This window comes from Monodelphis domestica, chromosome 1 (genome assembly GCF_027887165.1).
Source record: "Monodelphis domestica isolate mMonDom1 chromosome 1, mMonDom1.pri, whole genome shotgun sequence".
Lineage (NCBI taxonomy): Eukaryota > Metazoa > Chordata > Mammalia > Didelphimorphia > Didelphidae > Monodelphis > Monodelphis domestica.
The window spans coordinates 619,950,662-619,976,849 of record NC_077227.1 but is presented as its reverse complement, the minus strand read 5'-3'; the positions used below and the strand labels follow the sequence as shown (position 1 = coordinate 619,976,849).

Below are 26,188 nucleotides of genomic sequence, written 5' to 3'. Positions count from 1 at the left end.
GCAAAATGAAATAGAAAGAATCCAGTGTTCACCTCTTAACAGAAATCTCCAAATTAAAACTCCCAGTACTATTAAAGCCAAAATTTAGAGTTCCTAGGTCAAAGAAAAAAATACTACAGTCAGAAAGAATTCATGTACCAAGGAAACAAAGTCAGAATTACACATGATTTAGCAACCCCATAATTGCATAGGAGTAGGGAACTTAGAATTTAATATTCCATAAAGCAAAGATAAGCTTAAAGACAAGAATAATTTACACAGCAAAACTGAATATCAGGAAGAAACAGATGTTTAATGAAATTGTGGACTTCTAAGCATTCCTGAAAAAAAGACCAAAACTACATAGAAACTTTGAAGTTCAAACATAAGAGTGAAAAGAAAATTAAAAAGATAAACATGAATGAATAATAAAGGACTAAACAAGGATAAACATCTTCCTATTCACATGAGATGATACATGTATCTTCTCCAAACCCTTATCACATCAACAGGATCATAGAGGAAATTGTCAGAAAAGGCCTGAGAGTGGTTTTCATATATTTTGATGATTCTAAGAGAAGAATGAAAAGAGAGGGGAAGAATATACTAGAGGGGTAGGGAGAGGGAACTTAGAGAAAATTATTTCATATAATCAGGGAACAAGCAGACATTTATTCAAACAAGAAGAAAGGGATGGTAGTAGAAGCAGCTGATGAGTCTCACTTTCATCTAAACTTCTCAAAAGAATACACATGTGCACCCACATACAATTGGATACAGACATATTTCACTCAACAGGGAAACTGAAAAGAAAGGGTGAAAAGGGACAAGGGCAATTAGAGGGACTGTATATAAGAAATGAATTCGCCCTAAGAAAGACAAAATCTAAGGATGAACAAATATTGTTATACTTCCTTTGTGATGGGGTAAAGAATGGGAATTTGAAGTAGTACTCATAAACTGGGAAATGGGTGAGCAAGTTATGGTATATAAATATGATGGAATATAATTATGCCACAAAATAATTAAAGAAAGGATTTCAAAGAAATGGGAAGTATTTGTAGACACTGATGTAGAGTGAAAAGAACTAGAAGAACAATTCATAAAATGTAATGAAGGCAAAAAACTTTGAAAGAATTAAAACATTTCAAGATGATTGCAGAGGGCTGATGATGAAACATGTTAATAATAGAAATAGTTCTAACAGAAAGGTGAAGGACTCAAAAGTACAGTATGAGACAATGTACAAATTTATTTTGAATGACTAAACATGGCTGTACAAGGTTTTGTTTTTCTTTTGTTCTCAGTTGGAGAGGTTTGTAGTAGGCAAGTGAGAAGGTAAATTTTTGCTGACAAATTTTTCAAAAATTTGTAAAGAGGTCTGAAAAAGGAGCAGAACCAGGAGAACATTGTATATAGAAACTGATACACTGAGGCACAATCAAATGTAATGGACTTCTCTACTAACAGCAATGCAATGATCCAGGACAATTCTGAGGGACTTATGAGAAAGAACTCTATTCACATCCAGAGAAAGAACTATGGGAGTAGAAACACAGAAGAAAAACATATGATTGATCACACTGCGATGGGGATATGATTGGGGATTTTGACTACAAATGATCACTCTATTGAAAATATTAATAACATGGAAATAGATTTTGAACAATGATATATGTAAAACCAAGTGAAATTGCTTGTCAGCTCCAGGAGGAGGGAAGGGAAGAGGGGAGGAAAAGAACATGAATCATGTAACCATGGAAAAATATTCTAAATTAATTAAATAAAAATGAAAAATAAAGAGATCACAAAAAATAAAAAATTTAAATTAAATTAAATACACTGAAGTAAAAGCCATACCAGCACAACAGCTTTGAAAGTAAACTATTGAACTATATAATTTTTTAAAAGCAAGCTATATATAATATCCACTCATGTTTTTACACATAATCTTTTCTTTCTATCCTCTTTTGAATATGGAAATGTGTTTTATTCTTTTTTGTTTGCTAAAATCAGAAAATGTTTTTAAAAGGCTATTAGTTATTCACAGGGTGCTAAAGGTATGAGTTATATATGCCCTCAAGCATTTGAAAAAGATAAGATCTCACAGTAAACAGAAAGCAGAGACAATTCTGCAGTGAATCCTCTTAACTGTGTGATTACTTTTATTTCTGTTCTTGCCAAAAAATATAAATGGCATCAAGGAATGCAGGGGGATGGGGAATGACATAATGAAGGAGAGAAGGAGGAGGAAAGATTTTCATCTGAAAAGAAAGGAGATGAAGGAATTGAAGAGGCGGAGTAGAAATTTGATTTATGTCATGGGAGTAGAAAACTATTTGAAAGGAGAGAAGGACCATTGAAATTTCAGAGCTAAAAAAAGTGAGGCTCTTCATGAAGAGGATTAGACAAATGTTGTGAAGAAGAAGCAGTTGCTTGTCTTCTAAATAATGATATGATTAGTTGGTTGTTATCATTCCAACTCAAAGAGGATCAAAATGATATCACTATGTTGGGGTCAATGAAAATGTATTTAAATTTGTCTCATCAAGCCAATATGAGTTCAAAAGGCTCTATCTACCATAGGTTAGACACAAAGAGTTTCATATGAACATTTAAGATGGAGATGTCTACATCTGCAGATCTCTCATTTCTGAGCTACTGCTTTGTTCATAGAGTACAATGCCATCTTTGATGATGAACACACCATGACGGATGGTCCTATACCAATGTCTTCCATGTGTCACAATCAATATCAACGTTCTTGAGAGAAAACTTTAGAGTCCTTGTATCACATCTTCTGACCTCTGTGTGAGAACTTGCCTTGCATGAGTTGTCTATAAGTCTTATAAGTCTTCTAAGCAAAGGTGCAAAGGTATTCAAACAATATGATCAGTCCACTGGAATTGTACTCTCTGTAGTAATGTTTGAACCCTGGGCTGTTGAGTTTGAGATAGGACCTCAGTGTCAAGTATTTTATCTTACCAGATTTTCTTCAGAATCTTCTCAAGACAATTCAAATGGAAGGATTTCAATCTCCTAGTATGGTGCTAGGAATACTGTCCAAGTTTCACAGGCACAGAACAATAGATTAGTAAAATGACTGGAAGACAGTCTTTTACCTCTTTCCCTTCCCACTTTCCTTTGGAGCCTCCCAAATACTGAGCTAGTTCCTGCAATGCATGCATCAATATAATTATCCATCTGTACATCTCTGGAAAGTATACTGCCAAATCATATGAACTTACCTATAACATTTAAAATTTCTCCACTTGCTATATTACACAAATGGATGATGCAGTGCTGGCTGATGGAAAACTTCTGTATACCTCATACATTCTAAACAATGATATATAATATAGTGGATTGCCAGAGACTGTCAGTTGAGAGATAACGGTTGGTGACTCCCTGATGAGAAGTATTGAGACCATAAATTAACAACTAGAGAAAAATTCTAAAGAGATCTGTTCTCATCCTGGAGAGCATGCCCAATATGTGACTGGGAACTACTCAAAACTTGTCAGAACAGATGACTACTCACTTCTTGTTATTGACAGGGATATAAAGGATGGCACTGCCAAAAATGAAAGCTTAGACAATTAACTGAAAACGAAAAAGAGAAAAGCAAATTTGCAAAGTGAATAACTGGTTTTAAAAAATGGTCTCTGAAAATGGAATTTGAATTTCTGGACAACAATTTATAATTTTAGAGCCTCAGAATAGGCATCTATCTGATATAATCTGGTAAAAAAGTTTTTGTCTGGTGTCTCCCATATCTACTTAAGAAAAAAGAAGTATTGCTATGTATATCAGCAAAGCCAGGCAACATAAAAAAGTGCTACACTGTCAGAAGAAGAAACACCAAGAAGTTCACAGGAGAGATTTAACTAAGAAATAAATGAATCAGTGGTAAATCCCATGGCCTTAAAAGCACAAATTGTAAGGCAACAAACTAGATAAAGTTGAGGTCCTAATATAAGAAAATTTGAACTGAACTGTGTATACTTTTCAAAAGGAAACAAGCTGCATGTGAAATTTGATGGTTCAATATGCAATCCACATTTTTGGTTCTTCTATTACCTTCTAAATTCATTCAACTGAAACTAATCTTTCCAAGGTTACTAATAACCTTTTAACTGTTGATCCTATTGCATTTTCCCTAAACTTATCCTTGACTACTCTGAAGCATTTGTCCTACCTCAGGGCATTCTCTCTTAACCTATTTTTATAATACTGATCTCTCCTGTTTTTCCTCAGTCTTATTAGCTAGATCATCGTCCATATTCTGCCCTCAACCATTGGAACATATAATAGGAATCAATCAATCAACCAGCATTTATTAAACACTACTATGTGCCAGGTAGAGTACTAAGCTTTAGGGAATCAGAGTAACAAAAGATAGGCCCTGTTCTCAAGGTACTCACATTCTACTGGGGGAAGAGAGACAACATGTAACAACATGCACAAAAAAGGCATATAGGTGGCAGCTAGGTCAGAGACTTAGCTTGTTGAATTGAAATCATGGTCCCATTGTACCCTTATTATATTGTGTTCCACTTTATATGCCAAGCTTAGAAAAATATACAATACTGATAACTAGATAGTATCCAACAGAGAGCAACTTCAAACAGTATGGTGAAGAGTAGAGTAAATTCATTCCCTATGAACAATCAACTTGAGAACTCAAGGATTTTTAGGCTGAAGAACAAAAGACTTGGAGGAACATGAAAACTATCTTCACATATTTGTAAATTAAAATTCTTCTTTACTAATACTACCAGAGGCATCAAACTATCAATAAGGAAATGACAACTCTGAATTTTTCAATTAGAAAAATATTGTTATCTGAAGTTTAAAGTGTTACTTTTCATGCTTTTTCTCTCCCACCATGAAGAGTAGAAAAGGAATTAATGCATTATTTTTCAATGACCACCCAGAAGTTTTCAAATATCTGATATTTTAAGGTATCCAAAGTCATAAACTCCACTTTAAAAAATCCTTTCCAGATTCCCACCCCAAGGAATTGATGGACCAGTAAACCTCAATCAGTAAATACCCACATTTATTCAAAAATAAATATTTATTTCATCTAATATTTTAAAACAATTTTAATACAAGTATTTATTCCAAGCTGGTCAATAAAAAGTCATGGACAGTGATTTGAAATAAAACATTTAACATTCGAAGTAAAGCAATTTCCAAACCAAAATTAATTTTTATAAAGGGTCCATTAAAATACATATTTTAATGAAACATAATGCTTGGAATATACAGCTCTATATACAAAATCCTAAGGCTGTGATGGTAAACCTAGGAACTTGCCAGAGATCTCTCTGTGGGCAGGTAAGCCAAGGACCCAATGCCCCAAGGACCTAATGCACCCATCCCTGCAGCACTGAGTCCACCAGAGTTCCTAACTAAATAGCTGGAAGAAGGTGCAGTTGGGCTGCTCCCCTCACCCTACCTAGTAGGAGTTAGTAAGCAGGTCTCCTCAAGAGAGTATCCCTGGCAGGACAAGACTGCCCCACCCCATTCACAATACAATGGCCTCTTAATTACTTTTGGCCAGAGTGAGACTGAGACAACTTAGGTCTTTATTATCAGAAGGAACCAGTGTCTTTACTATACAAAGTGGGGGGGGGGGGGGGTAGATTTTGGAGATTTTGGAATGTGTCTTTGAGTTTATACTTTTATAATGTTCAAAACAGTAGTCTAGTGATTTAGGAATAAATTTTATGAACCCAAGGCTAGACTAATAGCCTCTTCCCAGGGGTATTGCTCCCCTCCCCAGTTTTTCACATGCAAAAGGACTACTTTAAGTTGCATTCTTAGTCCCCACACCTCTTAATAGCCTGTTCAATTTGCATCCAAAGGGGTGCCTGCTTGAGGGAGAACAGGTGGGCTAGAAGCTCTGGAAAACACAACAGTTGCAAGTCAGAGGTAGAGCTCTCCAATCAGCCCAGTTTCAAGATTGAAACCATTGACCACTTATTAAAAACGTTCATTTGAAGGATACCCCCTTCAGAAAGGCTTGAACATGATGGGGTGAATCTGTCAGGATGATGTCATTTAACCTGAGGGTTATGTTTTCCTATAAATTAAGGGTGTTCCCATAAACTGGGGCTTTTTTTCTTGCTGACTTGTTCTGTCCCTTTCTCTCCCAATAAAACTTTGCATAGGAAATGGCTTCCAGTTCCTTGACTAATAAAGAGGGTGTATTTGTAAATTTTCAAGGTTCCCTCAATTTCTACTTCACACAGGTTGGAGAGGAGCTAGATTTGGGGGAATCATAGCTCATATAACTAGAGGGGATCAGAGTAGAGTGCTTGTGCCCCCTCACCTCTCTCAAACCCCAAGCCTGACTACATCAGCTGCCTCCTTGCCCAGTAGTCCAATGGGAGTGCTTCCTCCCTCCCATGGGTGGAGTAAGGGGAGTGTGTGGGGTGTGAAGCAGTTCACCCAGCACTAGGTGGGAGGAGGGGCACAGAATGTGGTCTCTGGGGGGAAGGGAACTGCACCTGGTCTGGGAGGTGGGGGCTGGCACTCCATCTCTAAAAGGTTCCCTATCACTGTCCTAAAATAATCCCTCTAAATATGAATCCTGCTTTCCTACATTCAGAGAGAAACAGAATATATTAACATATTTAGAAGTTTCTAAACAAATGTTTCTAAAAGTTTCTTAAAGGTACAATAAGCCTGGGAAAGCAAAATGTAGGCAATCAAGGACCGCAAGAAAAGTATGTCACATTTAGTATACTCTGGGCAAATCTGAAACAAAAAGTTCATCTGCCATCAATCAAATTGATATAGCAAGTCAAAGAAAAATGATAAGAAGGCAAAACAACTCAGTGAATTCAGAAAATTGTTGGTACTCAATGTCAAAGAGTAGAGTTGTTCCTGACGCATAACAAATCTTACTAGGTAAAGATTGATTAAAATGTTTCCTATAAGAATCATAAAATAATTGCGAAAAGTCCCCCAGCTAGCCATTAAGAACATCAATTTAAATATTAGACTGAAGTGACAAAAATTAGTAAATTGCTATGTGCATTTTAATGTGTTAAAACTTTAAATTACAAATATGTGTATATGTACACACATATATTAAGTCTTTTATTATGTATGCATCTGTGCATACATATCCCCAAGAATATCTAGTCCAGATTTGACACTAACTGAAATATAAGCTGGAGGAAAACAGATCAGAAATATCTTAATAGATGGCAACACCAAGCATCAGTTTTCTAATGTAACTAAACTACACCTACAACTAAATGCAACTATCTTCCACCATTGTGCTGGTGCCTAGTATTCAAACTCTAGGAAAAATAAGTAACTGACCAAGCATAAATAAATAAAACATTTATAGTATAGATCCTAGGAATCAGAGATCTCCAATTGGAAACTATCTAGCCCAACTCAATCATTTTAGAGATAAGGAAACTGAAGTCCAAGAGGGGCACAATATGCAAGATCTCTAGAATAATGCTAAAAGCTTGAATCCAACCTTTTCAGATGAAGTTCAGGAGATAACATTACTTGCCCAAGGTCACACAGGTAGAGAAAATTAAGGTATAAGATTAGGATGTGACACAAAGCTCAGGTTCAAATAGCTTATAACTTGTGACAATAAGTTTATTTTAAAGGTCATTTTTAATTATTTACTTTAGATTACTGATGTCAGAATCCATAAATCCATTCTATACTGACAAAGGTATCTAATGTAAAAATTCCTCTAAATTTTTAAGAAAAAAATAGCAGTTTATTCATCCTTAAGTTTTGGTTCCTAAGGACTTGCTTCTTTCTACCTTTTTATTAAATTACTTCAATCTGTGCAATTTGGTATAATGTGCTGCTCAAGACTCAGTTTATGCAAAAGGATACCTTAGAGGAGTTTTATATTTAAGCATTAGCCTTTCCCTAGTAATTTAAACTCAAAGAATTTCAAGCTTCTATAAAACTCTGGGCTTATATAAGTTTTCTCTTTATTTAAATAAATTGCTATCACAAGTAAATTAGGGGACCATGGAAAAATGTGCCTGTCAGATCTTCAGTTAAGGGAAAAGTTTATGCCCAAACAAGAGAGTGAAAATTATAGGAAATAAAATAGATCATTTTGACCACATTAAATTGTTAAAATATTTTGCACAAACAAAACTAATATAATCAAAATTAGAAGGAAAACAGGGTACTGACAAAATTTTAAGAAAATTTCTCTTATAATGGCTTCATTTCTCAAATTTATAGAGAAATGAGCCAAATTTTTAAAAGTAAAAGTCATTCCCCATGGGGGCAGCTGGGTAGCTCAGTGGATTGAGAGCCAGGCCTGGAGATGGGAGGTCCTAGGTTCAAATCTAACCTCAGACACTTCCCAGATGTGACCCTGGGCAAGTCACTTGACCCCCATTGCCTAGCCCTTACCACTCTTCTGCCTTGGAACCAATGTACAGTATTGACTCCAAGACGGAAGGTAAGGGTTTTAAAAAAAAAAGTCATTCTCCAATTCATAAATGGTCAAAGGACATGAACAGGCAGATTTCAGAAGAAATCAAATTTATCAATAGCCACATTAAAAATGCTCTAAATCATTAACAGAGAAATGCACATTAAAGCAACCCCTATCCAAGTTGGCTAACAACATGGAAAAAGGAAATGGCAAATGTTGGTGGGGATGTGGAAAAATAGGGACATTAATGCACTTCTGCATTAGTTGTGAACTGATCCAACAATTCTGGAGAGCAATTTGGAGCCATGGGCAAAGGGCCATAAAACTGCATATCCTTTGACCCCATAATACCACTGTATCCCAAAGAGATTAAACATAGGGGAAAAGAAACTTCTGGAAAAAATATTTATAGAAGCTCTTTTTGTGATGGCAAAGAATTGGAAATTGAACGGATGACCATCAAATGGGTAACAGCTTAACAAACTGTAGTATATGATTGTGATGGTATATAACTGTGCTAAAAGATATGATAAACATGATGATTTCAGAAGAAAACTGGAAAGAGATATATAAGCTGACACAAAATGAAGTAAGCAGAACCAAGAGAATGTCCATAGTAACAGTAATATTGTAAGGATGATCAGCTGTAAAAGACAGCTACTCTGACAAGCAATGATCCAAGACCAAAGGAACTCATGATGAAAAATGCTATCTACTTCCAGAGAAAGGAGTGATGTAAACATTGAAGCATACTTCTCTTACTTCATTTTTCTTTTTTCCTTTACATCAGGCAATGTGCAAACTTTACAAATATTAACTCATTTGATCCTCACAAAAACAACACTGTGAGGTAGGTGCTATCATTATCCCCACTTTACAGCTGGGAAAATTATGGAAAACAAAGTCCAAGTAGTTTGCCTAGGGTCAAATAACTAGTGTATGAGGCAGTATTTGAACTAAAGTCAACCTCATTCTATCCACTATGTCATCTAGTTGCCTCTAATATTAGATTTATCATTATATTCTCTACTACCTATAATTCTCTTCTACTCTTACTGAAGATATCATTAAAGGGGGGGATGCTAACAAGTATTTATTAAGCACCTACTAGATAAAGGCACTGTGCTAAGCACTTTACAAATATTATTTCATTTGATTCTCATAACTCTGGGAGATGGGTGCCATTATGATACTTTACAGGTAAAACTGAAACAGAGGTTCAGTGATATGCCCAGGGTCACACAGCTATTAAGTGTTCAAGGTCACATTTGAACTTGGGGCTCAATGACAAGAGACTTAGTGCTCTCTCCACAGTACAACTTAACTGCCTTCTAAGGAAATAATAATGAATCATATTTAAATAGCACTTTGAGGTTAACAAAAAACTTTCTTTACAGCAACTCTCCCAAGTATTTAATCTGATACTATTTTTCTCATTTTAGAGATAAGGATACTATGACTCAGAAAAGTTAAATGACTTCCTCAAGGTAATACAATATGTAAATATCAAACTCAGGATCTGAACTCTTATCACCTGCATCTCAAAAGTTTAACATTTTTTTCCACTTCCTTAATTTGCTTCTCAAGAAGCAGACTTCATCTGCAGTATACTTGTGACAGTAAAAAACTAGGCCTCAGTTTTCTCCCCTATAAAATAAGGGGCTGGACTAGCTAATCTGTTAAGGTCTCTACTACCTCTAAAATTCCATGATTTGAAGACTACAAAAAAAACTGATCTGCTACCCATCATCATTCCTACCCATCATCATTCCCATTTAATGGGCACCAAAAGATGCAATATTTGAATACTAACTTAGAACATTAATACTTAATTTCCCTTTTGCTACTCCCCTTACAAAAAGAGTCAATAATTCCCAAAAGCACTTAATGGTTTTACCAGATTTTTTTAACCTAGATCCATAATTTCTTTGAGTGCAGGGAATTCCCAGTGTGAAAATATCCTCCACTAGTACAGATCAACAACTCATCCGAAAATTAGAATATTTGAGAGTAGTTTGGGAGCACTAAGGGGTTAAGTGTTTCATTTGTGGTCATAGTAAAGACTATCTAAAGAAAGACAAAACTTGAACATAGGTCTTTGACTTCAAGACCAAACTGTTATATCCAATAGGTCATTTTGCCTTTCATTTTAATCTTCCTAAAATATCACTTTGATCTTCTATCGAGAAAAATCTTCAATGGTACCATGTTTAATGAACAAAAATCAAACTCCAAGTCTTACATTTAAAGACCCTTAATAGCTGCTCCTTCCTCAGTATCATTTATAAGCAGCTTCCTCAATAGAAGTTGTAGTTACACCTTCTGCGGAGATGTTACCCACTGTCATAGATACATATCTAATACCTTTGTCATTTACCTGATTTCTATCCCTATCCTCCCATTTCACAATACCCAAATCCTACCTATTCTTCCAGGACTACTTAAATGTGATTCAACAAACACTTATTAATCACTTCTTTGAGCAAGGGATTGAGCCGAGAGCATAAAAACACAAAACTGAAATTAAATTGAACTCATTCACTCACTTTGGGGAGGATTTTTTTTTTTTAATGTATATAGGCTTTCCCATTTGATTGCAAGCTCCTTTAGGGAAGGGACTGTCTTATGCCATTTTTTGTATACCCAGTGCTTAGCATACAAAAAAGGAGAGGTGTTAACTAAATGTCTATTGAAAATCCAGTTCCCAGCTTGGGAGGAAAGGAAAACCTACTTCTATCCATGCCCTTTAAAGCCATAAAAGTAAATAAAAAAGGAGGAAGGGAATAACTCAATTCAAATGTTCTTTTGAATATATACTTGAGTAGAGCACAGTTCAAGGCACGGGAGACACAAAAATTCACAACGACAAAAACTGTTTCTTTCCCTCATCTTAAGGACTTTAGCATTGTTTTAATTTTACAATTAAGAAAAAGCAAGGGCTGCGAGTTGACAAAAGTTAACACAAGTAATTACTATCAGAAGCGAGATTTGAAGACAAATCCTAATTCCTGAGTCGAGGCTTTTCCAGGAAGAGGATACATTTAACTCCTAAGTAAATACAAAGTAATTTCGGGATAAAGGAAATAAGAGAAGAATAGACGAGACGGAGAAAGAGGGCAGAGAGACGGGGAGGAAGGCGAAAAAGGAAGAAAGAGTAGGGTAAGGGGAGAAGCTGAAGGAGGGAGTCAGAGACAAAGAGACAGAGATTCTCACAGTAACCACTGGAGTAAGGCTTCAGGAAACTACCCCCACAGGAGGTGACACCTGATTTCACGAGAAGAAAGTGAAGCGAGAGCACGGGAAAAGGGAGGTCTTGGACAAGAAGGGGGAAGGGAGGGCAAGGTACGGATGGCAGTGAAGGACTCTCCTTAGTTCCCAGGGCAGGAGGCCGCATCTAGGGCTCTCCGAAGACCCGACAGAGGTAGACGTTACGGAGAAGGGGCGGGAAAAATAGGGTGCCGCTAACAGAGACCACTGTTCCTCCCTACCTCCGGCCCCAGCAGGAGCCCGCTCCTCGGGGGAGATTCAGAGGAGTGTCCCCTCCCGCCCTCGCCGCCTCCGACCCCCAAGCCCCTTCCAACGCGGGACGAGGGCGGGAGCGGGGGAAAGAGGAGCGGAGGGGAGTAGGACTCACCAGCAGCGACAGAGCACTCGCAGCACCGGAACCAGTCACTCACTCGTTGCCAGGGTGAGGAAACCGCGTCGAAGGACGTAACTCTTCCTGATTGGGCGGTGGGGTCCGTCACGTGGTCGGAAGCGGGAGCCTCGGGCTGCGATCCCAGCCTCCTCCTCCCGTACCTAGTATGAGGCCTCAGGTACTGATCTCGGGCCCTCCCGCCTGATTCACTGGACTTCCTCTGTGAGTGTGCGTGGGCCCTGGTCGCTAGTGGAGGGAAGGATTCCAAAGTGGCTGCAATAACCTGCATTCATTACAGGAAGGGAGAAATTCAGCTTCCCGAGTTCCTTTAACCTCAGTACGCAAGCGCGATCCCCAAAGCCTTCTCTGCCTTCTTGAAAGGTTGTTTAATTCTGCTTCTCCTTGTTATGTGTAGTTACATTTGTAACCCCAAAAGGACAGATTGTTTCTGTCTGCCAATGACTGTTTCCGTTCACCCTAGATAGGATAAAGTTTTAGAACTGAAAGAGACTTTAGAGTCAAGTCAACAAGCGCTCATTAAGTGCCCCTAGGTGTTGAGGATAGAGTGAAAGGCAAAAAAATAGCCTGCTCTCCCAGGGCTAAAAGTCTAAAGGAGGGAGAAAGCATTCAAATAACTAGAAAGGATTAATTGATGATAATCTTAGAAGAAATACTAGGAAAAGGTTCTCACAAAAGGTGAGTCTTTAGCTGAAAACAGAGGGAAAAAAAGAAGAGCCAGAAATAGCTGGAAAGATGGGGACAGAGACAGAGATCCCAAGCATGTGACAGCCAGTGAAAATTGCCAGAAGTGAGTCGCCTCAGACTTGGACTGTATATCATATTCCTCTTATCAATACATTCCAGAATAAAATATAAAATCCTCACTTTTGAATTAAAATTTTTTCCTACCTTTCCAATCATCTTACTCTTTACACCTTTCCCTTCCCACATGATAGAATAGTTCACACTGTTTTTTCATAAAATGTACTCCTCCAGACAGGGTATTTTTCACTAGCTATTCCCTGTGCTTAGAATAGCCCTTCCTTATCTGCTTCTTGGATTCCATGAAATCCCAGCTAAAATCCCACATTCTACAAGAAATCTTTCCTGGTGCCTCTTAATGCTAGAATCCTCCCTCTACTGATTATCTCCAGTTTATCTTGTGTTTGTATCTTATTAGTATATATATTTCATATCCTTTCCCCTATTAGAATATGAGTTCCCTGGGAGTAGGGACTATCTTTTGCCCTTTTTTTTTTACCTAGAGTTTAGAACAGGACCTGACATAGTAATAAAGTAATAAGTGTTATTTATTAATAACAATAAATTCTGCTTTACTAATCAAAGCTCTTCATTTTACAGATGAAAAAGTGAGTCCCAGAGCATATATTAAGTGCCTACTCTAAGTCAGCACTGTTAGGCTCAGTTACAAAGCATAAACAAAGTACCCTAAAGTTTACATTCTATACCAGAAAACAAATATGATTTGTTTGTTTTTTTTTAATGTTTTGGGGAAAGAGGCAGAAGAAAAATAGTCTGAGCAAGGGGGGAAGGGGTGAAAAAGGGCCCAATGTAAGAAGAGACATTTGAGTTGAGCTCTGAAGGAAAGGAATAAGTCTGTGTGAAAATGTTAGTTCCAAACTTTTCTCTATAACTTATTACCTATATGATCTTGACCAGTCATTTAACCTTTTTTCAACCTCAGTTTCCTAATCTAGTCTGGAGTGGGGCAGGAAGATATTCAATCAAATAGCTTGAAAGTTCCCTTTAGTTCTAAATCTTTAATACTCTAAATAAATGAAATTTTTACAGAATAGCCATTTGTAGTTTAATGTAGCATGTTCATTCTAAGCTTTTTTTCCAGTTCCTCCAGGTGTCTATCATATTTTCATCTTGCGGTGCTACCTTGATCCATCAACACTACCATAATCAGGTGTGTGTTCAGAGCATACATGTTAATTTTAATATTTTACTATAAACTAGAAGTCTAATATTGAAAATAATAAATCTTCCCTACAAAACCTAGTATTCCAAATTTGCCTTTAAATAATTTTTAGATTATTCAAACAGCTCTTCTGCAAGCATTTATTAATCATAAATTATGTAGAAGGAAATTTGCTAAGAATGCAAAAACTTTAAACAATATCATGTAAAAAGGGAATTCTTTGTTCTCTTTGTCTATTCTGAGTTTACACTTATGAAAGGGAATCCTTTATTCCCTTTGTCTATTTTGAGTTAACACTTGGTTAACAATAATTTAAGTACCCCTACTTAGTACCTCTCCAGATTTTGAAGACAGGATTAACTCTCCTTTGTCTACTTTTGAATTGACTCAACAAAAGCTTGAACACCCTACTTAGCACTAGGTGGAGTAGCTCACAAACCACCACTTAGTGAATTCACACTCTCAGAAATCCAACCAGCCAGGTGGAGTTGTGAACTGATCCAACCATTCTGGAGGGCAATTTGGAACTATGCCCAAAGGGCGACAAAAGAATATCTACCCTTTGACCCAGCCATAGCACTGGTGGGTCTGTACCCCAAAGAGATAATGGACAAAAAGACTTGTACAAAAATATTCATAGCTGCGCTCTTTGTGGTGGCCAAAAACTGGAAAACGAGGGGATGCCCATCAATTGGGGAATGGCTGAGCAAATTGTGGTATATGTTGGTGATGGAATACTATTGTGCTAAAAGGAATAATAAAGTGGAGGAGTTCCATGGAGACTGGAACAACCTCCAGGAAGTGATGCAGAGCGAAAGGAGCAGAACCAGGAGAACATTGTACACAGAGACTAATACACAGTGGTATAATCGAAGGTAATGGACTTCTCCATTAGTGGTGGTGTAATGTCCCTGAACAATTTGCAGGGATCTAGGAGAAAAAAAAAACACCATTCATAAGCAGAGGATAAACTGTGGGAGTAGAAACACCGAGGAAAAGCAATTGCCTGAATACAGCAGTTGAGGGGACATGACAGAGGAGAGACTCTAAATGAACACTCTAATGCAAATATTATCAACATAGCAATGGGTTCAAATCAAGAAAACATGTAATGCCCAGTGGATTTACATGTCAGCTATGGGGGGGGGGGGAAGGGGGAAGGAGAGGAAAAGAAAATGATCTATGTCTTTAATGAATAATGCTTGGAAATGATCAAATAAAATATTGAAAAAAAAAAAAAGAAACCCAACCAGCCAGGAAACTGAACCCTTTTAATGAATATTTACCTCTCTAGAAGGTGAAAAGTGGTTCCCAAAAACACTGCCCCTTGGACAATACTGGGCAACTTGGAAGCTGTGATTGGCCCTTGTGAAGAGGGGAAAGGACAAGAAGCTACCATAAAAGACCCTGAATTTCTGGAGCTAGTGAAGTCGATTTCAAGAAAGAAGTCAGCTTCAAAAAGAAGTCAGCTCAAGGAAGAAAGTCAGCCTCAGTAATCACCTTCAGCTTGAGTCATTGTCTTGACCTGCCTTTTGGAGGGAACTTGGGTGATTGGATAGCTAGCTTTCCCTTCCTGTCTTCTGGAAAGAGTTTGTTTCTGGTTGAAGATCAACAAGTCCTGGCAGAACTTAACATTTAGCATTTAGAATAACAAAAATAAAGCATAACAAAAGGTATGTATGACAGAAAGGGCAAAGAATTGAACCAAAATAATAATAGCTAGCATTTTTATGCCATTTTAAGTTTGGTAGCACTTTAAAAATATTATCTCATTTTATCTTAATAATGACCCAGGAAAGCAGGTACTATTGTCATTATCATTTATTTTATAAATGAAGAAACAGGTTAAGTGGTCACACAACTAAGATAGCTTCTTAGAGCATGTGACTCAGATCTTTCTGATTCCAGATTTAATGCTCTATCCACAGTACCGTCTAACTTATTTGTAAGGAAATTTGAGGAGAGAATAATTTTCAGAAGGAGAGAGGGAATCTTAAAAGGTCTCATGGATGAAAAGATATCTGAGCTCAACCTTGAAGAAAAGTAAAGTACACAAGACTGGGATTTTGAAGGAGTCCATTCCAAGAATGGGAGAGGGCCTATAGAGTTGAAATTGATAGAATATAAAACACAAATACTGCGGTTTTACCAGCACACAGAAGGGAGTAAAATTAGACTGAAAAGGAAAGTTGTAACCATAATGGAAGTAAGTAAAAATAAATCAATTTAAGTAAGGAGTTTCTATGGAGAAAAAAAGTAACTATCATCTCTTAGGTTACTTCTAGTTCTAAAAAGAAAGTCCTTTGAAAATAAATTTTTATTTTTTAAGCTTATTTGTTACATTAAAATCCCCATGTATCTCCCTTCCTCCCCATACTAGAGAAGTCATCACTTAACAACATTTCTTTTTATCAGGTTTTTTTCTTATCCTGGGGTGGACATACACAAATTATTCTTAATATATTTCTATTGCTGTATGTTGTTATTTTGGTTTTACTTATTTCACTCTTTATCATTTCATATAGGCAAATTCATAAAGGCTGAATTGCCTTTGGAAAATGGAATTTGAAAAAAATTACACCAAGCTTTTTCCTGAAACAATGATCTATCTTTTTAATACCAGTTTTCTCCCCCAAAATATTGTATTATTTCAAGTCATGAGTATTCTAGTACTATCTAAAGATGAAGTCAAAGGGCAAAAGAATGTAGCTAGTAAACAACTAGCCAGCTGCAATCAATCATTCAACATTTGTTAAGCACTTACTAAAAATACCAACCTTTCTGATAAGGGGTCAGGTTACAAACACAAAAATAAAATAGTCCTTGCCCTCCCTGAGTTTACAATCTACTGAAGGAAAAATATCAAGTATACATTCAAATGTAATCACTAAGGGTCAAAATGGGTTTAGCCTCCTGTTCTAATGGGGCCATTTTAAAAGCTCCAAGGTTATAGTAATTCTCCTCTTACAAATATAATTATGAAACAGATGAATGACTCATGATTATGTTCCCAATTAAAGAAAACCCTGGATGATGGGAGTGATAAATTTCAATCCCACCCCTTCTCTATAAAAGGTCATATTCTCTTATATATCTCTGAGAACTCTTCAATGCCCTCATGTCCCCTGGAGACCCCAAAACTCCAGAGGAATCCAGATCAAAGAGTACAAATATGTGAAGAATTCCCCATTCTTGCACCCCATGCAGTGTTAGCTAAAGAAAGGAACTAAAGGAACTGTATGATAAAAAGAGTCTCTGAGAGATACATTTTCTTAGCCTTTCCCCTAGCTTCCTGATAAGCACAGATATGTACCTTCCCTTTGCATCTCAGACATCAATTCATTCCCTGAGATTTACAATTCACCCACCTTTGTGGTCAGGTGTCAGGTGATACTGACAGATATGGAGGAAGGGGATCCCTGAAGGGGTGAAGAGAATGAATGGTGAGGATGATGTGTCAAGAGGGTCACTGAAGGTGGTAGCAATCAGAGGCTAGGTTTATTGAAAGTGACATAGTCTAAAGGATTAGATAAGCTTTTTACATGAACAATAGTTAGAATAATGATTTACAATCTTAGTACAATGACTTTAAGTTTACCTCATAGAAGCTTAGACAGAATTTTCTGTAGGATAATGTGGTAGTAGTCTTTCGGTAACCAAGGATGACAGTTGTCTTTGTGCGTTTTTGTGCACAAAGACACTTGTCCATGAAGATTTAAGTGGAAAATAAAGTATAGCAGGGAGGGGTTCAAAAGGAGAGATTTGAGGGGCCTCATGTGAGGAGTGATTCTGGCCAGACCATGATTTGATTTTACTGGGGTCCACTCTCACTCTTGAAAGCTACAGTCAGAGACTCCTGTGCTTTTCACAATCAGGGACACCTATGCTTTTCTCCTCACACCCCTTTAAAATATAAAATCTCTGTATCACTTCTCTTCATTGAGGCAGATTTTTACCTGCACCTGCCGCCTGTTCATTCAACTCATATTCAAATCAATAAATTCAACTTAATAAGTTTCTCTATTTTTAAAGATAATCATCAAAGCCTGTCCTTCTTGAGGTAGTAACCTTCTTGGCCCAGTGTTAATCTCAAACTCTTCCACAACAATGCCAACCACAAAGAGCACATAAAAGCAATTAGGACAACCACAGCTGTTTGTGAGAAACAAAATTAGATCAGCTAAATGCTATCTTTCTTGTTTGTTTTTTAAAAATACTTCATTATCTTTTTTTGTTCTGTCAACTAGAAAAAACACAGAACTATTAAATAGTCAAAAATCACTCTTTAATCAAGGGAAAAGGGGTTAGTGCTACTAATACGACAACAGAGCTGCTTTCCAAGACTGCACAGAGTCAAGTCACCAGCCCCTGGGAATGCCACCACTCAGGATCACTCCGAGGAACAAAAGAAATTGGGGAACCTATATACCACTCTAGATGACCTGGGGGCTTTAGGATTAGAGGGACAGTTGATTGACTTTACAATGGTAAGAAAGGAAAATGAAGAGTTCCAGACAGGAATAATAGTGAGGGGCTGGGACCCTACAATGGACACAAAAGGGCCCAGGACTGGGTCACCTTGGTCATGGACCTTAGCCTAGGGGGAGAAAACATTGGGACAAAAGGGATGTTCAATATTGGATGGGATTAGCTGTTCCAACCCAGACTACCAGGAAGTTCACTGTCTGGTGAACAGGGACCTTCCCTCAGGGGGAAACCTCTCCTGTGACAAGGTCAAAACCTGGGGTTTCTACACTCAAACTAAATAAACTGGGGATCTCTAGATTTCCATGTTGACAGTTCCAATAAAATTTTTAAATTAATCTGTCCTTTGATGGCCTTGTTTTGTGGAACCCCCAAATTTACCTTTCTCCCTTGGGAACTTGCTTTTGAAGAAGTCCCAGACTGACCCTTGTTTTAGGCTGAACTATAAACCTTAAATACCCAATGATCTCAGCCAATATAGGGTCTTTCCCCAAGAACAGGAGATTCAAGTTCCAATCAATCCAGAAGTAAGAAAAGAATTTTAATTGAAGTGGTTTTTTGGTGCTATAATGGCTTAATAGTCTGGGGACTAATCAGATAGCCTTCAGGCTGATGGATAAACCCAAGGACTGGTAGAGTAGCTTCTTTGGAGCTAATAGGATACAGTAACAGCTCTGCTGAAGAGTGGCAGCCTTCACAATCTGTAGATCAGGGTTGGCATATTTATTGGGATCTGATAGCTTGGCATCTCCCATTCTAAACTCAGATGGAGGTACATTTGGGGGTTTGTTGCCATAGGGAATAAGAAGCATATGCAAAATCTAGGTCTTCCTCTGGAACACCAGAGCCCCCAAGTGTACAGGTTCCCTGTTCCCCTATTATCCATGTTGTCATCATTTATCAATGCAGGAGAAGTCTTACTGCCCTTCTAGAAGGAGGACCACTATGGGTAATTAATTATTTCTAAGAACAATTTGAGTAATTAATAAAAACAGATTAGGCACAAAGCTGATGCCTGGTGTAGAATATTATGGATCCTGTTCACAGAATGTGTAATTGAACAATCTGCAATTCATGCTTGATTAATGCTGAAACTACAGGTTTTGTAGTTGTTTAACCAGTGCTAACTAGTGGGAAATTCAAGATTTCAGAGTATGAGGGTCCCATTCCTATTACTACCCCTTACTGCCTAATGTCAGCCCACATCAGAATTCTTCAGCTCATTGGAAAAATTCCCTTTTGAGGTGCATTTTCCCACAGTAATAGAGCTTGTCTCTATGTGGTATCTTGTGCATGACTCCCTGTAGTGGTCTTCCTTGTCTTCCTTGTCCTGAGTAAAGACTTGTTCTTTCTAACTACCTTGGTAGTTCTTTGTTTTTCAAGGTTGACACCTTCAACTACCTATCCCCACTGAGCAATTTTTGTTAATGGTAAAAAAAAAAATCCTCAATAAATACATATCTATATATGCAAAGCAAATACCCACATTAGGAACATCTGAAAATGTCTGTTTCTTCATTTTAAGTGAATCAGCTTTCTATAAGAAGGTAAGAAGCATGTATCATCTTCATTCCTTAGGACTCATGGTTTATCACTATGCTGATATAATTCTGAATTCTTCTTCTTAATGTTGTTTTTGTCATCATATAAATTGTTTTCCTAGTTCAGTTCACTCTTCATCAATTAAGGTTTGCCTAGCTTTCTCTGAAGTTGTCCACTTTCTTTTTTTTAAAAAACCCTTAACTTCTGTTTTGGAGCCTATACTGTGTATTAGCTCCAAGGCAGAAGAGTGGAAAGGGCTAGGCAATGGGGTGACTTGCCCAGGGTCACACAGCTGGGAAGTGTCTGAGGCCATATTTGAATCCAGGACCTCCCGTCTCTAGGTCTGACTCTCAATCCACTGAGCCACCCAGCTGCCCCCCACATTATTTCTTATGGCCTGATAATATTATATTACATTTTGTCAACCTGAAAAAAAAATACAACTTCCAAAGTAGTAATAAAAATGAGCCTGTCTTTAATTCTAGCAGATAGATTATAATCTGGGGAAACACACAGGACCATAGCCCTGAGACTCACACTGAACTGTAGAAAAGGAGATGATTAAAATTTAGGAAAGGGGAAAGCCAAGTTTTATGACTTCACAAAAACTTGGGAAAGACACAGAGGCTAGGGTGACTGGGACAGTCCACTTGTTCTATAGGTTTGCTTGTTTTCTTTATTTTAGTTTCTGAGATACCAATTTATAGTCAACTCAGTCATTATCCTCTTTGTTTTAACATACTAGAAAAGTCAGTAAGGAGATTCTCTGAAAATAATGTTGTCAATTTATATGCCACAATTTTTTAAAAACTATTCCCCAATAGGAAGATACCGCCCTAGTTTCCAATTGTGGGTTAACAAACACACACAAAAAAGAGACATTATAAACATTTTTCTCTATATAGATCCTTTTCCTCTTTCTTTGGTTCCTTTGGGATATGTGTCTAATAGCATTATATCTGGATTTTAAAAAATGAAGATGCAATCTTTATCAAAATAGAAGAAATTTATGTTAGTCACAATTAACTGAAAAAAGGGCCTCAGTATTAGGACCACCAGTTCTTCCATGTCTGTTCTTTAATCAGGACATTAGCTATTTAGGCAAGCCCCAATTTAACTACTTCAGTATTCTTAGTAGGTATGGATTAAAAAAGGGAACATCCAGTTTTTCCTCCAACTCAAAACAGGCATTTCAACTCTTAACAAGATTGTTATATAAGTTAAAACAAAATATATACAAAGTAATTTTTGGTCATTTGGGAAACACTAACTAGTGAAGAGATTGGGAGTTACCTAATATCTATATACTTTTGAAAACTAGTTATTATATTTGTGAGACTATTCAGCCTAAAAAAATGCATATTTTTTTAAATTTATGGATTAGCATAAGACTCATGAACCCCCTTAAAATAATATCCTGGTCACACAATTGTCCATATCACCAAAGCTTAGAAAGAACCACTCTAGTTGTTTTTGTTGTTCTTGTAGTTTAACATTTGTTCTGGTCCATCTATTCTCTCTCAGGGTTGCTGATTGGCTAGCCCACATAATTTACCAATCATACTATCAACACTGAAAAACAAAACTATTAAAGCAGTTATAAAAGGATACATCTTTAATCAGGACAAGGGAGACAGAGTTCTTATGGCCACCACACAGGGCCAAATTTTGGGACCCTGGGAACAATATCTCCAAGAAAATGCACCACAAGTAGGAATCTCCATCATGGGAATTTCTAAGGAACTGAAGATTGTGGGGTCTTATATACACTTTGGACAATAAAGGAAAGGAAGGACAACTGATTGGCACATATGGTGAGAAGAATGACCACCTACTGAAAAGAATCTTGAACATCAGTGGGTCAAAGGCTCTTTTTTTCATTCTCCCAAGAATGGACACTCATAAGACAATGGTACAGCCAGCAAGCAAATACAAAGAATGGGAGTAGGCAACCTCCTTTCTATCCTAGTGTCTGCTACAAAGATGGTCCCTCCCCTCATTCACCATTGGTTTACAATCCTATCCTGAAAGCTAATCAAAATGCAAATTTTACAAAACCAATTATCCTAATTATTCAAGTGAGTTTTAACCAATCACAACAAGGACAGTTTCAATCCCATCTATCTGTATATACTGTAGCCATGTTGGTGAAGCCATTGCATGGATTCCCAGGCATGCTGGGGATGGGGAGAGACACTGCTCCAATCCCCTCTCCACAGCTCCTAAGGACATTTTTCACATGCCACATTCCTCTGCCCAACAGCCAGATATAAGCTCCCTCAGCTCTCCTGGGTAAAGGCTGGGTGGGAGGGAATCAGGGGTGGCCTGACAGGCAGCTTGAAAGTGCAGTTTGGGAACTTGATTTCAAAAATGTTCCCTAACTCTTTCCTATAGCCTTTTAACAAATCAAAACAAGGATAGTTTCAATCTTATCTATCAGAAATGGACTTAGGGTGGGAATGAAGTAACTGATTATGATCCCAAGTATGAAACCAAGACCAACAATGTAACACACAGAAGGGAGTTTATTAAAGCAAACTGCAGTTTGGGCACAGCACAATAAATGGCTGGCACTGGGTCTGGGGCTTGCAGGCTTTTTATATACTTTTGTGGTAGGGAGAGTGCAGAGGAATTCCTGGGGTGGGGAAGTAAAAAGGAACTTCTGGGGCTGGGGTCTTTATCAGTTCCTAGCATATGTCAGGAGGGGGAAAGACAACAACTCCTAGTGTTAGGGGTCAGGGAGGGGAAAGAAGGGGTTTGGTAGCTGGCTCTTCATTCCCTACTTATTCTATTGTACGTGAGGAATCTTCCTCATGCGACGGTATCCTCATAAGAGGATTCAGGAGGAGTCAGAGTTTGAAATTGCTGGTGAAGGACCATAGCTGGACAGTATTAATGTGATCCTTGGAGGCGGAGTCAATATGGTGGCTTAGAAGCAGCAAAAGTTCAGACCTCTGAAAACCCTTCCTTATCGATCACAAACTGAATGCTCCTGGAAACTGAAATTCAAACTTAACAACAGGACAGAGGTGGGGAACCCTCCTTCTGGACTCAAATCAAAAGGTACACCCCCCAAAAGCCGGAATCTGAGAACACTCGAGTCTAAGGGGAAGACAGAGGAAAGGTCCCAGGACCCCTCCCCCCCAACCCAGAGGGCTGAGCCCCCAGCGGCAGTGGGAATCTCTGGGTGGGCAAAGGTGCTGCTTTGGAGGGTCTACCTTGTGAGCAGCAGGGTGCCGGGCTCAGAGCATCCAGTATGGACAGCGGGGAGGAAGCTAGGGAGAGACCAGGGGCCGTAGCTGGGTCCTTTCATCTGGCTCCAGTCTTACTGTTCCCTCAGGGCACATCCAGACCAATCCAGTTGAACCTAATCACATCAGGACTCCTCAGAGCTCAGGGAGGCTGGGACCCCTGCCCCCCCAAGAGTGCAGGACCTCTAGCAAGGACAGGAACCTCGGAGAGGGCAAAGGCATTGGGGAACCTTGCGGACAGTGGAGAAGCAGCTTGAGAGAACTGGAAAGAGCCTGGGCGGCCCAGCCTTCCAGGAGTCTTCAGCCTCAGAGCACATACAGCCCAACCCAGTTGAACTTAATCCAATCAAAAGCCTCCAGAGGACAGGGAAGCTAACATTCCTCCCCTAGAGACTGTACCAAGAGGTCTGACAAAGCTCCAAGAGGGGAGACTGACAGGCTCAAAACCAAAACAAAAAAAAAAATGAGAGGAGCAAGAGCACAGACAAATACAGGGAGCAAAGAAGGGGTAAACCTGAGCAAACAACAGAAAAAGAAGAAAGAAATTACAATAGACAGCTTTTGCACAGGTAATGAACAAAGAGCGAATGAAACAGAGGGGGAGGGCTGAGCAAAGGAAAAATCAGAAACCCCAGTGAATTGGATACAGGCTTTGGAAGAACTCAAAATGCAATTCAAAAGACAATTAAGAGAGGCTGAAGACAATTTGGAAAAGAACTTAAAAACGTAGATAAATCATCTGGAAAGAGGCACTTGAACTAAAACAAGAAAATGGTATCTTGAAAGCCAAAATCAACCAGCTGGAAAATGAGGCAAAGGAGATGAAAAATGAGGTGAAGAAGATGAAAGATGAGAAAAAGGAGATGAAAGATGAGGTAAAGAGGATGAAAGATGAGAAAAAGGAGATGAAAGATGAGGTAAAGAGGATGAAAGATGACCTCCAAAGAAATTCAGACCAAAAGGAAAAGGACAACCAAAAAGCTAAGGATGAAATCCAGTCTTTAAGAACCAGAATACAACAACTAGAATCAAGTGACCTCACAAGGCAGCAGGACACTATAAAACAAAACCAAAAGAATGAAAAAATTGAGGAAAATATGAAGCATCTCATTCACAAAACAGAGGATTTAGAAAATCTTTCAAGGAGAGACAATTTAAGAATCATTGGTCTACCAGAAGACCATGACAAAAGAAAAAGCCTGGACATTATATGACAGGAAATTATTAAAGAAAACTGCCCCAATATCCTAGAACAAGAGGGGAAAGTGGAGATTGAAAAAATCCACAGATCACCTTCTATACTTAATCCCCAACTGACAACACCCAGGAATGTTATAGCCAAATTCAAGAACTATCATATGTAAAAAATAGACTCGAATACAGGACTACAATCCCCACGAGCCTTTGCTCCACTTCCCCAGAATGCCTTGTAATCTCACCTGGGTCGAGATCGAGAAGGTATTTAAGCTGATTCAAAGGCTTTTGAGGTCTCTTGGCTCTTGGACTTCCGTTTTGGGGCAGGCGTGGTTTTTTTCATAATGTAGGTGAGGTTGTGTCTAGGCCACTCTATAGCCTGGACACGTGTTTCTTATCCTGTATTTTCTTTAATCATTAATCTTCAATAAACCTCTAAAAAATATAATACTCCTTGCAGAGAGAAACTAATTTCTACCTGCCTCAGATGCCTCAGTCTCCCCCTCTCCCCTAAATTTTAATCTTTACACAGACCAAAGAAAAGATATTACAAGCTGCCAAGAAGTCATTCAGATACCAAAGAACCACAGTGAGAATAACTCAGGATCTGGCTGCATCCACACTGAAAAAAAGAAAGGCATGGAATATGATATTCTGGAAAGCAAGGGAACTAGGTCTACAACCAAGAATCAACTACCCAGCAAAACTGACTATATTCTTACAGGGGAAAGTATGGTCATTCAACAAAATAGAAGAATTTCAAGAATTCGTAAAGAAAAGACCAGACCTGAACAGAAAATTTGATGTCCAAGCATAGAACTCAAGAGAATCATCAAAAGGTAATTAAAAAAGAGGGAAAAAAGTAAAACAAAACAAAACAAAATTTTTAAGAGACTTAAAAAGTGAAAATGATATATATCCCTATAAGAAAAGACGTCATTGGTAACTCTTAAAAACTGTTGTTATTACCTGGGCAGCAAAAAAAAGTACACTTAGAGGGAACAGTGACAAACTGTATAGGATGAAAGGACAAGACATAAATAGGTATATAGATATATGCATGCATAAATACATACACATGAGTATGCATATATATACATATATATAACTAGAGCTTAAAATAGGCTAATATTAAAAGAAATGGGAAAAGAAACAAGTGGGGGTAAATTTATATGTCACAAAGAAGCTCATGGTGGGAGGGGGGAGAACATCGATACACTGGAAGGGTAAAGAGGTCAGAGACAGGAAATACTCAACTTTTACATGCTTTGAAGTTGACTCAAAAAGGGAAAAACAATCCAATCCATTGGGGGCAGAGAATAGATCTGTTCCCTATACAGGAGTAGAAGGATAACAAATGGTTTGGTGGGGAGGGAAGCAGTACAAGGGAGAGAGGGGGTGGGGGGTTAATTTTAGAAAGTCTACAGGGAAAATAAGGGGGGGAATAAGAAGGGAGGGGGGTAGAAAGGGTAGTAAAATAAGGGTGGGAACAAGAGGGACTGTTTAAAAGCAAACATTGGTATAGAAGGAAATAGTGAAAGAAGAAAAGGCAGGAACAGGAGCAGAAATCAAAATGCTGGGAAATACACAGCTAGTAATCATAACTATGAATGTGAATGGAATGAACTCATCCATAAAAAGCAAGCGAATAGCAGAATGGATTAGAATCCAAAACCCTACCATATGCTATCTACAAGAAACATACATGA

The 26,188-nt window shown here is 38.0% G+C and overlaps 1 protein-coding gene and 1 long non-coding RNA gene across 19 annotated transcripts in view; one reads left to right on the top strand and one right to left on the bottom strand.

Moving 5' to 3' along the window:
* The window catches only part of TASP1 (taspase 1), a 255,250-nt gene extending 243,070 nt beyond the window's left edge, over positions 1-12,180 (bottom strand). For 4 of the 18 annotated variants that reach the window (XM_056813878.1, XM_007476676.2, XM_056813880.1 and 1 more), the window contains exon 1: positions 12,060-12,179. The gene's annotated coding sequence lies outside the window, so the exon portion shown is untranslated. Of the gene's footprint in view, positions 1-11,913 lie in introns of all 18 variants that reach the window. The other 14 variants (XR_008915611.1, XR_008915612.1, XM_056813874.1 and 11 more) reach the window with 8 other exon arrangements.
* LOC103093972 (uncharacterized) lies at positions 12,163-25,840 on the top strand. The gene is made up of 3 exons (XR_008915613.1): positions 12,163-12,284; positions 13,927-13,995; positions 15,302-25,840. It is a non-coding gene; the product is annotated as an uncharacterized LOC103093972 (long non-coding RNA).
* The last annotated feature ends 348 nt before the right edge of the window (positions 25,841-26,188 follow it).